General features: G+C 32.3%; 1 non-coding gene across 1 annotated transcript; it reads left to right on the top strand.

Moving 5' to 3' along the window:
• Positions 1-6169: 6169 nt before the first annotated feature.
• TRNAL-UAG (transfer RNA leucine (anticodon UAG)) lies at positions 6170-6249 on the top strand. The gene has a single exon. It is a non-coding gene; the product is annotated as a tRNA-Leu (tRNA).
• Positions 6250-15000: the final 8751 nt, after the last annotated feature.

Below are 15000 nucleotides of genomic sequence, written 5' to 3'. Positions count from 1 at the left end.
TTCCATGCCTCATTTCATAGGGAAGCCCAAAGTGGCTCTATTTCATTCTATTTCACTTCCTAGCACTTCCTATCATTTAATATCCATCCCTTTGGTCTTATTGACATAAGAGATGTCATTTATAGTCTATCTCTTTCTATATATGGAAAGTCAAGAAATTCTCATCGAAACATCGAGAAATTGTGCATATAGAAAACTCTAAAGAAAGAAAAAAAGGAGACCCATGCCATGATTTTCAAATCTTTTCTATTTAGTAGTCTAAGTTTCTCGATGAGGATAATTAATTCGGTCGTTGTGGTCGGACTCTATTATGGATTTCTGACTACATTCTCCATAGGTCCCTCTTAGATCTTCTTTCTCCAATCTTGGATTAGGGAAGAAGGAGATATTCGCGACTACTGGCGATTTCATTATGGGGCAGCTCATGATCTTCATATCGATCTATTATCCACCTCTGTATCTATTCTTTCTTAGCTAAACAGGTGGAAGATCTATCCAATTTGGTTATATTATATCATGGACTCGAAAAACGGATCTGAATTTGACTGAAATGCACGATCTTCACAGGTATCACTTTTCACGATACCTAAAAGGTGGAATAGCGATTTTCGAACCATTTCCTATAAGAGAATGGTTTCCATTACTTTGAGAAATGGATTCTTATATCAAACTATAGCTATTGCATTAAAGAAGAAAAGAAACTAATAGAAGTCGAAGACGCGGAATGATAGTGAATAGAGAGAAAGATTCTTCTGATTTTCTTGTTTCTATCTACTAGACGCCGTAGAGAATTGAGAATTTTCATGTCTTTCAATTCTCGTACTCGTAATTGGAAAGTTATGGAAGGAGACCCATCATTTTGCAATGAAAACAACATATAAAACTCTGGACAATTTCGAAATCAGGCCAAGCGTCTTAATACATATGCAAAAAAATTCATTATTGGCCCACCATTGATTAGAAGATTTAGCTTGTATGAATCGCTATTGGTTTGATACGAATAATGACAATCGTTTCAGTATGTTAAGGATACAGATGTATCCACAATTCATTTAGAGTTACTTAATAGTCTATTTCTTATACCATATCTCTATCCCGTGAAATTCTCGAGCCAAAAGATGGATGCATATGCTGTGTTTCATTTTGCTAAATGATATCAATTAAATGGTGTATCAATTCCATAAATTGCATATAGCAATAAATAAATCAGCAAAATTCTTTCTAATATTTTAGATAGAAGAAACATTTCTTCTATCTAAAATATTAGAAAGAATGTACCCTTCTATCCAAATCCAATTTGCATCGATAAAATAAATCCAAATTCCAGTAGTAGATGAATAATTGCAAATTTGTGTGTGTACGAGATTAGAATAACTTCAAAATAACTGACATAATTTTGTATTTTTCCTGATCAGAAAAATACATGAAAAAGAAAGGAGGTAGAAAAATTTTTGGATTTATGGTTAAAGAAGAAAAAGAAGAAAACAGGGGTTCTGTTGAATTTCAAGTATTCAGTTTCACCAATAAGATACGGAGACTTGCTTCACATTTGGAATTACACAAAAAAGATTTTTCATCGGAAAGAGGTCTACGAAGACTTTTGGGAAAACGTCGACGTTTGCTGGCTTATTTGGCAAAGAAAAATAGAGTACGTTATAAGAAATTAATCGGTCAGTTGAATATTCGGGAGCAGTAATTTAATCGTTCAAATTTTTTTCTTGTTTTATTATTTTTTTAGTAGTCTTATAGTAGTCTTAGATTTTTCATTTTGATGAGCCTCGCTTTGAGGAATTCATGGAATAATCCATTTTCATGGAATAATGAATTAAGGAAGAAAGGATATGAGTCTACCGCTTACAAGAAAAGATCTCATGATAGTCAATATGGGCCCTCAACACCCATCAATGCATGGTGTTCTTCGACTGATCGTTACTCTCGATGGTGAGGATGTTATTGATTGTGAACCCATATTAGGGTATTTACACAGAGGAATGGAAAAAATCGCGGAAAACCGAACTATTATACAATACTTACCTTATGTAACAAGGATATAGAGAGATTGTAGAAAGGGGATAGGATAGTTATTTTTGCAAGAGACTTGTTGTAAATTCCTTAACTTAAGAAAGAAAAAAGAATAAAAACACAGATACATAACATAAAAAAAAGAATAAATAAGACGAGATTCGACCTCCCCCTACATATTTAATTTCCTCTCCTATACAAAAACTAGCAAGACCCACTCCATTGGTAATTCCATCAATAACACCCTTATCAAAAAACTCCGTGAGTTCGGTTAACCCTCTTATACCGAGGGTAAAGACCCTAGTATAGAAAATATCTATATAACCACGATTATATGACCAACTGTATATATTTTTTTTTACTTGATCTAAAAATTCTTTTTTAGGATTTCCTTTGTAAAAAGAGTTTATTAAATCCAAATTCTGAAAAAAAGAATAAGCGGATCCATAGAAGATATATGCTATGAATAAACCAAAGATAGCTAGACTTACAGAAGAAATTGCATTAGTAATAAATTCATATGAATTTACAAAAGAATTAGAACTTTCCTGGGTAAAGTTTATTGAGGGAGTTAACCACTTTGATAATATGGTTAACTCTGCTATTCCATTACCAATTCCTCCATTATCAAAAGAGATTCCTATGAATCCAATGAACAAAGTGAAAAGTAGTAATATAAGAAGAGGAAATAACATAGTATTTCCCGTTTCATGCGGATAGGCAAAAGTTTTTTTAGCCCCAAAAGACGTAGTAAAGGATCCTATCCTATTTCTTGTATTACCTTGAATTTTTGGTATATTTTGTGAAAAAAAAGAAACTCCACTCTTCGTTGTTGATAAAACGAAATCCCTATTCACTCCTTTGGGTATCCTTTTTCCCCATAAGGATATTGAATACAAGGAACTCTCTTTAGTGCTACTGTAATTTTGAAAATGAACACGCAAATACCCATCAAATGTAAGTAAATATATCCGAAACATATAAAAGGCAGTTAATCCTGCAGTAAAGGAGGCTATTATTCCAAAAAAGGGCGAATACAACCAACTATTACTAAGGATTTCATCTTTGGACCAGAAGCAAGCAAGAGGTGGAATACCACAAAGAGAAAGTGTACCCCATAAAAAAGTAGTTCTTGTGATTGGAATGTATTTTCTTAAACCGCCCATAAGAACCATATTTTGACTTTTATCTGGTGAATATCCAACAAGAGGTTCCATTGAATGAATAACGGATCCGGATCCCAAGAACAATAAAGCTTTTGAATAAGCATGAGTGATCAAATGGAATAAAGCAGCTTGATAAGAACCTATACCTAGAGCTAACATCATATAACCCAATTGAGACATTGTAGAATAGGCTAAGCTTCTTTTAATATCTCTCTGAGCAAGAGCTAAAGTAGCTCCTAAGAATAGTGTTATTGTACCTACTAAAGAAATAAAACTCATTATCAAAGGTAAAGATATGAAAAGAGGAAGAAGTCGAGCTAGAAGAAAAATTCCCGCAGCAACCATAGTTGCTGCGTGTATAAGAGCCGAAATAGGAGTGGGCCCTTCCATAGCATCGGGTAACCATACGTGAAGAGGGAATTGTGCGGATTTCGCAACTGCACCAAGGAATAATAAAAAAGCACACAAAGTAGTAAGTAAAGAGTTAATTCCATTATTAGGAATCCAGTTATTAGCTATTTTGAACAAATCCCTAAACTCTAAACTACCTGTTATCCAAAAAAAACCTAAAATTCCTAATAATAGACCAAAATCCCCTACACGATTAGTTACAAAAGCTTTTTGACAAGCACTCGCTGCGATTGGTCGTGTAAACCAAAAGCCTATCAATAAATAAGAACACATTCCCACGAGTTCCCAAAAAAAATAAATTTGTATCAAATTGGAGCTAGTAACCAATCCCAACATGGAAGTATTGAAAAAACTTATATAAACAAAAAATCTCAAATATCCTTCATCGTGAGACATATAACCATCACTATAAATAAGAACCAGGATTCCTACAGTAGTAATTAGTATTAACATAATAGAAGTAAGTGGGTCAATCAAGTATCCAAATTCTAAAGAAAAATCATTATTGACGGTCCAAGACCATAGATATTGATAGATCGAACTTCCATTTATTTGTTGAATAGACAGTTGAACTGAGAATACCATAGCTATACTTAAGAGTAAAACACTAGGAAAAGCCCATATGCGACGAAGATTTTTTGTTGCTGTCGGAATAAGAATAAGGCCAAATCCCATTGACATAATAACTGGAAGTGGGAGAAGAGGGATTACCCATGCATATTGATATGTATGTTCCATAAGAAAAGAAATTGCAATTTTTACTTCAATTTTTACTTCAATTTTTCTATAAAATTGTTTCCGATTCACCAAACCAATTCTTATCTCTTTCTGAAAGAATAAATAAAAAGAATAAGAAAAAATACTGAAATTCTTAATTTTTCCAAAATTTATCTCATTGAAATAATTAAAAATTAAGAATGGGTTTAGTTGGTTAAATTAAAAAAGTTAATAAAATAACTAGGTAACGAAGTTATTTTATTAACTAAATAAAGATATTTATAAAAATAAAAAAAAAAAAGTGGAATCATTTTACTTTCTATTCATAATTCATTTTTATATTTCTTTAAAACAAAGATGAAACAGCTCTCTTGTTCCATAATTAACTGATTGAGTGAATTCCAATGAAAACCTATGTTTATAAGAAATTATCGAATAGTCCTTACTTCATATAGAACTAAAATTCTAATGACTATAAATTACCTAAGTTTTAGAATGTCTTGTTTAAGAGACTCAGTATTTTTTGTTTTGATTGGAATTCCTTTCCTTTATGGAATACCATTCTGAACTTAATTAACTATTTTCATTTTCCCTTCTTTTTATCCCCCCGTCTTATCTTATATGGGGGATAGGCTTCCATACCATATATCTATATATGGAGTATACTTGATATATAAATAGATATAAATAGATTTAAATGAGAAACCCTTCTATATATTCTATATTATTAAAAAAAAAGTATAAAATATATAAAGAAAAAATGTTAAAAAATTCTTGTTGTCTTATCCGCATTAGACAAAATGAAGTAAAAAATAATTCAAAATTTAAGTATCTTTCAGTATCTAAGTATAAATACTAATAAAAAGAAGAAAGAAGGATTGATTTGCAGCAATAGATGTCTTTCACATACAACTAGAAAAAAGTAATTTCCTTTTTGAATGGCAGTTCCAAAAAAACGTACTTCAATGTCAAAAAAGCGTATTCGTAAAAATATTTGGAAGAAAAAGACTTATTTTTCCATAGTACAATCTTATTCTTTAGTAAAATCAAGATCATTTTCGAGCGGTAATGAGCATCCAAAACCAAAGGGTTTTTCTGGGCAACAAACAAATAATAAGATTTTGGAATAATATGAATTGACTTATCAAAAAAGAATTCCAATTATTTAATAATTTGGATTCTTCTTTGAATGTACTTTTATGTGTCGAATTACTCGGTACAATATTCTTAGAACAAAAAACCCCTCTTATCTTATATATACAAGAAAAAAAAAGTTTTGTTTGGTATACTGTGTGCTAAGTATTCTTTTCCTATCAATGAACTTTTCATAATTTTCCTAATAGAATCCTCATATTCTATTAGGAAAATTATGAAAAGTGGAGTATTCTTACAATAGGACTTACAACTTCCACCTATCTTCTCCAAAATCATAAGGTTAGTAAATCTTATTAATAAGAGCATAAAGACTTTCATTCTAGAAATTTTTAAAAAATCCAAAAAGCCTTTTCTATTTATCCATTTTATTTTAATTTCATCATTAAATAGAAACCCTTTTGGATTTTTTTCATTGTATTGAAAGAATTTTCAAAATGTAAAGGGGAAATTAATTAGAAAAAATTAGTTCTATAATTGCAAGTTAGAAAAAAGAAGTTCCAACTCTTTCAAGCAGTGTTTGTGTTTCTATTGGGCAAAGCAAGAGTTTATTGTAAAAAAAAAAAATGGAAACGATACTACCAAACGAAGTCTATTTTAATGAAAACTCTAATGTTCCTAAATTTTATGGACTTTCCCAATATCGACGATTCCCAAGATAATAGCTATTATTCTTTTAAGTTACCTATTATTTGAAGTTAGCCGCCATGGTGAAATTGGTAGACACGCTGCTCTTAGGAAGCAGTGCTCAAGCATCTCGGTTCGAATCCGAGTGGCGGCATTCTTGAAAAAGAATACAATAGATTAGAAATCAATTCGAAATTTACAATTTTGTAATGGGACCTTCCCCTTATGCTATTTGCAACTTTAGAACATATACTAACTCATATCTCTTTCTCAACGATTTCAATTGTGATTACGATTCATTTTATAACCTTATTAGTTCGTGAACTTGGAGGATTACGCGATTCGTCAGAAAAAGGAATGATAGTTACTTTTTTCTCTATAACAGGATTCTTAGTTTCTCGTTGGGCTTCCTCGGGACATTTTCCATTAAGTAATTTATATGAGTCATTGATCTTCCTTTCATGGGCCCTGTATATTCTTCATACCATTCCTAAAATACAGAACTCTAAAAATGATTTAAGCACAATAACTACGCCAAGTACTATTTTAACGCAAGGCTTTGCCACATCGGGTCTTTTAACTGAAATGCATCAATCCACGATACTAGTACCTGCTCTACAATCTCAGTGGTTAATGATGCATGTCAGTATGATGTTATTAAGCTATGCAACTCTTTTGTGCGGATCCTTATTATCTGCCGCTATTCTAATCATTAGATTTCGAAATAATTTCCATTTCTTTTCTAAAAAGAAAAAAAATGTTTTAAATAAAACATTTTTCTTTAGTGATATTAAATATTTTTATGCAAAAAGAAGTGCTTTAAAAAGAACCTCTGTCCCTTCATTTCCAAATTATTACAAATATCAATTAACGGAGCGTTTGGATTCTTGGAGTTATCGTGTCATTAGCCTAGGATTTACCCTTTTAACCGTAGGTATTCTTTGTGGAGCAGTATGGGCTAATGAGGCCTGGGGATCCTATTGGAATTGGGATCCTAAGGAAACTTGGGCATTTATTACTTGGACCATATTCGCAATTTATTTACATAGTAGAACAAATCCAAATTGGAAGGGTACGAATTCTGCACTTATAGCTTTGATAGGATTTCTTATAATTTGGATTTGTTATTTTGGTATAAATCTATTAGGAATAGGCTTACATAGTTATGGTTCGTTTACATTAACACCTAAATGATTACATAAAATAAAACCTTCATGAAATGAAGGTTTTTACTTTTATGTTTTATTTGAGAACCCCTTGAACGCCTTATCAAAGGGTTCTCAAAAATTCGAGATAGATCTAATTATACTTTTTTACTTATTTCTGCATTATATACTTTTTTACTTATTTCTGCATTAATAGAGCAGACGAGTAAAAAAAAGCAAACCTATTTAGGATAATAATTGGATAAGAGAGCCTCTACCCTGTCAACGGATAGGGAGAGAACAAAATCTGGATAAATACCAATTCCTATTACTGGTAAAAAGATACAGATTAAAATAAAGAGTTCTCGTGGTCCAGAATCCACAAAATTTGCGTTTGGAACATTAAATAGCTTGTATCCATAGAACATCTGGCGTAACATAGATAATAAATAAATAGGAGTTAATATCATTCCAATTGCCATTACAAAAGTAATTAGTGTTTTTGGCATTAACAGAAATTTTGGACTAGTACTTAGTCCAAAAAATACTACTAATTCTGCGACAAAACCACTCATTCCTGGTAAGGCAAGAGAAGCCATTGAAAAGCTACTAAACATGGTAAAAATTTTAGGCATTGGGATAGATATTCCCCCCAGTTCTTCGAGATAAACAAGACGCATTCTATCAGAAGCGGTTCCTGCCAAGAAAAAAAGTGTAGCACCAATAAATCCATGGGATAATATTTGTAAAATAGCTCCATTGAGTCCAATGTTGGTTATGGAACCAATTCCTATAATTATGAAACCCATGTGAGATACAGAGGAATAAGCTATTCTTTTTTTGAAATTTCGTTGACCAAGAGAAGTTGAAGCTGCATAGATTATTTGGATCGCTCCTATTATTACTAACCAGGGCGAAAATAGATAATGAGCATGAGGTAACAATTCCATGTTGATCCGAATCAATCCATATGCTCCCATCTTTAATAATATTCCCGCTAAAAGCATACATGTACTATAATGTGCTTCCCCATGGGTATCTGGTAACCACGTATGTAGGGGTATAATCGGCAATTTGACAGCATAAGCAATAAGGAAGCCAAAATATAAAAGTATTTCCAAGGTTGCAGGGTATGATTGATTAATTAATCTTTCCAAATCTAATCCTGGTTCGTTGGAACCATATAAGCCCATACCCAGAACTCCGATTAAGAAAAAAATGGAACCGCCTGCAGTATACAAAATAAACTTTGTAGCTGAATATAGACGCCTCTTCCCCCCCCACATGGATAAAAGTAAGTAAACAGGAATTAATTCTAACTCCCACATGATAAAAAAAAGTAAAAGGTCTCGCGAAGAAAATAATCCTATTTGACCACTATACATTGCGAGCATCAGGAAATAGAATAATCGCGAATTCCGTGTAATTGGCCAAGCTGCTAAAGTAGCTAAAGTAGTGATAAATCCTGTCAATAAAATAGATCCTAATGAAAGTCCATCGATTCCCAATCTCCAGTGGAAATCGAAGACATCTATCCATTTATAATCCTCCTTTAATTGGATTAAGGGATCCTCCAGTTGGAAATGATAACAGAACGCATAAGTCATTAGAAGGAATTCTAATAAACAAATAGATATAGTATACCACCTAACGACTTTGTTTCCCTTATGAGGTAAAAAGAAAATTAATGAACCTGCAAATATCGGCAAAACAACAAGTATTGTTAACCAAGGAAAATAACTCATGATAAAGTGATAAAGACAAGATACGTTTTGACCAGAAAAGCCCGTGCTCGATTATTTCGAGCACAGGCTTCTTCGGTAAAGAGGAATCAGACGATTCGAGTGAAGTTTTTTGTAACGTATCAATAAGATAGAGCCATGCTACGTGTTGTTTCAGGCCCTAAATAAACGCGGACACTTAAAAAATCTGTCGGGCAGGCAGATTCACATCTCTTACAACCCACACAATCTTCGGTTCTCGGCGCGGAAGCAATTTGCTTGGCTTTACATCCATCCCAGGGTATCATTTCTAATACATCTGTTGGACAAGCTCGTACACATTGAGTGCATCCTATACATGTATCGTAAATTTTTACGGAATGTGACATTGGATCTATAAATTTTTCTTTTCAACATAAAATTTTTCGATCTGGTAAAAATGAAATTAGTACTATAATGAGTCATATGTATTGTAGACACCAGACGAAGCAATGGTTTATCCAAACTTCAAAAAAAAAAATCTATTTTTTAATCTGTTTGTGAGAAAGCGTGAAGAGAGCCAAGAGACTTTAATTTTGGATTTCAACAATAAATAAGAAATAAGAAAGAATTTTACGAATTGTACAGACGAATTCGAATTAGCCAATAAATTGGCTATCGTCTTTTCAATATAAATTATTGCAATATTCAAATTGCAATATCAATGAATTACAAATACAAAAATTCATTTAAGTGAAAAAGAATACTATGCAATAATCTACTAAAAAAAATGGATATTCTCAAATAATACTAAGAAAATAGTATTGATTTCTATTTATTTTAATATGTGCGCCTTTGTTTAGAGGATTCTATGTCTAATTATTCAAAAGTCTAATTATTCAATAAATTAGATTGATTGATACGAGTGGATTTCCTATTACGATGGATGGAAGAAAGAATGGATAGTCCAATAGCGGCTTCAGCAGCTGCAAGGGCTATAACAAAAATTGCGAAAATATCTCCTTTTAATTGGCGACTATCAAATAGATCAGAAAATGTTACGAGATTTAGATTAATTGAATTCAGTATAAGTTCAAGACATATTAGAGCTCTAACCATGTTTCGGCTTGTGATCAATCCATAGATACCAATCGAAAATAAATAGACACTCAAAAAAAGTACATGCTCAAACATCATTAACTAACTCCTTATCAATCTCGATTCATTTCAATATGAGGGCAAGAATTGAACCGATTCAATTAATTACAATAGAACAATTACACAACAAAAGAAAAAAAAAAAAAAAAAAAAGGAGGTATTTGTTGGCAGTAGATGGATTTTACTAAATCAAAATTGTGATTCTTTAGTTATTTATTTTAGATTTGCAATTCTTATAATTTGTACTTTTTCTAAGTTTTCTTATTGCCGAGCCATAGTAATTGCACCTATTAAAGAAACTAGAAGAATTATGGAAATGAGTTCAAACGGAAGATAAAAATCGGTTGCTAAATGAATTCCAATTTGTTGAACATTATTTATGAGACCCTGTTCTACTATTTGGTTTGATCTTGTAGTCCAAAGAATTCCATACCACGACGTATCTGGGATAGTAGTCATTAGTGAAAAAACAATAGTTATACAAACGAGTGAAGTGAACCCATCTCCAATAGTCCAATAATTCTTATCTTTAGACCATTCTGAGCCATTTACGAACATTACAGCGAATATGATCAAGACATTTATGGCTCCCACATAAATAAGAAGTTGTGCGACAGCTACAAAGTAGGAATTTAATAAAAAATAGAATAAGGATATACAAACAAGAACTAATCCCAGCGAAAAGGCAGAATAAATGGGGTTGGTAAGTAATACTACTCCTAGACCCCCTAGTAGAAGAACAAATCCCCCAAATAGCATAAGAATCTCATGTATTGGTCCAGGTAAATCCATTATGGATAAAAAGAAATTAATAGTATAAAATTTTTCATGAACTGACTAAAACTAAAGGATTCAAGGAAGGAAAAAAGGATTAGGGTATTTTTTTGTGTATAAACTTATAGTTATAAATTATATTATATCACGAAAATCTAGTCTGATTTAAAATAAGAAATAATTTCCAATAAGCAGTAGTTTTTCGTTTTTCTTTATAGTTTAATTTTAAAGTTTAATAAAGAATTATTAGATTTTTATAACAGAAAGACAAAATCAAAGTTTAGTAATCAGTAATCGTTCTTGAATTCGAAGATTTTTCTTTGTTTATTTTACTTTCAGACGAATTCCTAATTGTTTGAATTGTGTAATCTCCCATTATGGAGATTGGTAACCGACTTAAAGCAATTTGATTGTAATTCAATTCATGACGATCATAGGTAGAAAGTTCATATTCTTCAGTCATTGATAAACAGCTTGTTGGACAGTACTCAACACAATTGCCACAAAATATACAAACTCCGAAATCAATACTATAATTAAGCAATTGTTTTCTTTTAATATCCTTTTCAAATCTCCAATCCACAACGGGTAAATCTATCGGACATACGCGAACACATACTTCACAAGCAATACATTTATCAAATTCAAAGTGGATTCGCCCTCGGAAACGCTCTGGTGTAATTGATTTTTCATAAGGGTAGTGAATCGTTATAGGTAAACGATTTGTGTGGGATAAGGTAGTTATGAAACTTTGACCTATGTACCTTGTAGCACGTATTGTTTGTTGACCATAACTCATGAACCCAGTTACCATAGGGAACATATTCATTCTAAATATCTATGAAAAAGATATGTTTCTTTCTCTTGTTTGAGAGAGCTTTTGTGTTGAAAATATTCTTACTATTATTGTATTATCTTATTTATAGTGAAACAAGTTGAGAAGAGGTTGTTAATAAGAGATTGCCCAGGGAAATAGGTAAAAGAAATTTCCATCCAAGATTTAATAACTGATCCATTCTCATCCTCGGTAAAGTCCATCTTATTGTGATAGAAATGAAGAGAAATAAATAAGCTTTAGTTAATGTAATAAATATACCCATTGTCATTTCCAAAATTCCAACTGCTTTATTCATTTGGAAAAAATCAAAAAAGGATATATAGGGAATAGATAAATTCCACCCGCCCAAGTAGAGAACTGTTACAAATAAAGAAGAAACTAATAAATTTAGGTAAGAAACAAGATAAAATAAACCATATTTGATACCGGAATATTCAGTTTGGTAACCTGCTACTAATTCTTCCTCCGCTTCTGGTAAATCAAAGGGTAATCTTTCACATTCTGCCAAAGAAGAAATTAAAAAAACCAGAAAACCTATAGGCTGACGCCAAATATTCCATCCAAAAAAACCGTATTTTGACTGTGCTTCAACTATATCAACTGTACTTGAACTGTTAGATAATCATAGTCGGTGATAACATCACAGTTCCCACCGCTATTTCAAAACCGTACATGAAACCTTAGCTTCATACGGCTTCTCTATGATCAGAAAAAGGAAAGGACTGTTTTGTTCCTAGCCCCGGGGGCGTAGATAGAATTAGATAAAATAAAATAGATTTGAAAGTCCTAAATTAGACCAAAGGAATTCCGTCTGCTAGAATAAGAAAAAGCGCTTCCGAATTGATCTCATCCTTTATAATATAATGAAAATTTTTCTTTGTTCAGTAATAACTTAATCTTGGAATAAAACACTTGTTACTTGTTATAGGAATTCAATTAATAAATGGAAAGAGTTGGGTATTAGTTCATGAGCAATTCTGCATGAATATGGATAGAGGAAGGAAATAATGAAAATTTTTTCTAGTGCACTCCATATCTTTTTTACTATTCTTCTTTCCCCAGGGAGGGGGTATTTAAAAAGAAAAAATGGATAAAGGGTTAATTCGTTCTTGATAGCCATTTCCTTAACAAGTGAATGGGAACATACTCTGGATCGGAATCCGAAGAAAGTACTACTTGATAATTTCTACAAATTGCAAGTCCTTATTATGATTCCTTTTATGGGCAAAAATCTCTAATGTTTTAGATTTTCCATTACTAATCCTTTATGTACTTTAGTGTTCCTAACCCTTCACTAACTTTTGGTGGATTCTTCTTATGGATTATTAAGTTATAGTAATAACTAGGAGTATTCTAGTAATGGAATTCCATATCGTGAATCCTTTATTCTTGGCCGCTTCAAGATATGATGACTAATTAAAAAATATCAACCTTGGGATAAAGAGTTTACACTGCTTATGTTTACTTCCACTTTTTTCTTGTACGTAGGAAATGAGATTTTTTCTTTTTACTACAAATTTATAAGCTGTTTTGTTTCACTCATATAGCTATCTAGTTTAACTTACCAACCCAAATACTAAATAAGAAAAGGAATATAAATAGTTAATGGATTTTATAGGAAAAAGATCTATTTTAACGAATCACACGTAGAGATATTGCTAGCACACAAAAAGTTAATGGTATTTCATAACTAATGGATTGAGCAGCAGCTCGTAGACCGCCTGAAAAAGAATATTTATTATTTGAGCTATATCCTGCCATAAGAAGACCAATAGGAGCTATACTTGAAATGGCAATCCATAAAAAAACACCAATACTAAGATCGGCTAAAACAAAATGATATCCCAAAGGGATAACTAAAAAACTTAATAAAACTGATATGACTGCTATAGAGGGTCCAATGCTAAATAAAGAAATATCTCCTCGGGATGGCAGAATATCTTCTTTAAAAAGTAGCTTAGTCCCATCTGCTATAGCTTGAAGCAGGCCCAGGGGGCCAGCATATTCAGGACCAATACGTTGTTGTATCGACGCAGATATTTCTCTTTCTAACCACACAATTACGAGTACCTCTATTGTTATTCCCAAAAGGAGGGTCAAAATGGGTAGAATCGATATCAGTCCATAGACTTCTTTTAATAATTCCAATTTCGAAAAAGAATTGATAGTTTCTACCTCTACCCTATCTATTATCATTTCAACGATCAACTTCCCCCATAATGATATCTATACTACCTAATATCGTCATGATATCAGCCAATTTCATTTTTTTAACTAGCTGAGGAAGAATTTGCAAATTAATAAACCCGGGTGGACGGATTTTCCATCTCCAGGGGAAAAGGCTATCATCTCCTACTAGATAAATCCCTAATTCACCTTTTGGGGCTTCTACTCTTACATAAAGCTCTTGTCTTGACAATTCAAAATTGGGCGAAGGTTTTTTACCAAGAAATTTATACTCAAAATCATTCCATTCAGAATTATTTTCTTTCTTAAAGCGTCGGACTTCTAAATTTTCATAAGGTCCTCCAGGAATTTTTTCTACAGCTTGTTGAATTATTTTGATGGATTCCCTCATTTCACCAATTCGTACTAAATAGCGAGCTAACGAATCCCCTTCTTTTTGCCATTGGACTTTCCAATCAAATTGGTTGTAAGACTCATAAGGATCTACTTTACGAAGATCCCATTGTATTCCAGAAGCTCGTAACATCGGTCCCGATAAGCCCCAATTTACTGCTTCTTCTCCGCTAATAAAACCTACTCCTTCAACTCGCTCTAAAAAAATTGGATTCTGTGTAATAAGTTGTTGATATTCAACAACTCCGCGTAAAAAATAATCACAGAAATCTAAACATTTATCGATCCATCCATAAGGTAGATCGGCGGCTACTCCTCCGATGCGAAAGTAATTGTGCATCATTCGCATACCTGTAGCAGCTTCAAATAGATCATATATTAATTCTCTCTCTCTAAAAATATAGAAAAAAGGAGTCTGTGCGCCGAGATCCGCCATAAAAGGTCCAAGCCATAGCAAGTGAGAAGCTATCCGGCTTAATTCTAACATAATTACCCTAATATAGCTGGCTCTTTGTGGTATTTGAATATTCTCCAAGAATTCTGGTGCATTTACTGTTATTGCTTCTGTAAACATAGTAGCTAAATAATCCCACCTTGTTACATAAGGTAAGTATTGTATAATAGTTCGGTTTTCCGCGATTTTTTCCATTCCTCTGTGTAAATACCCTAATATGGGTTCACAATCAATAACATCCTCACCATCGAGAGTA

The sequence above is a fragment of the Triticum urartu genome, unplaced genomic scaffold (assembly GCF_056163025.1).
Source record: "Triticum urartu cultivar PI428250 unplaced genomic scaffold, HENAU_Tu73 scaffold537, whole genome shotgun sequence".
NCBI lineage: Eukaryota > Viridiplantae > Streptophyta > Magnoliopsida > Poales > Poaceae > Triticum > Triticum urartu.
Note: the sequence above shows the minus strand (reverse complement) of the source record. Positions and strands in the feature narration are given on the sequence as shown.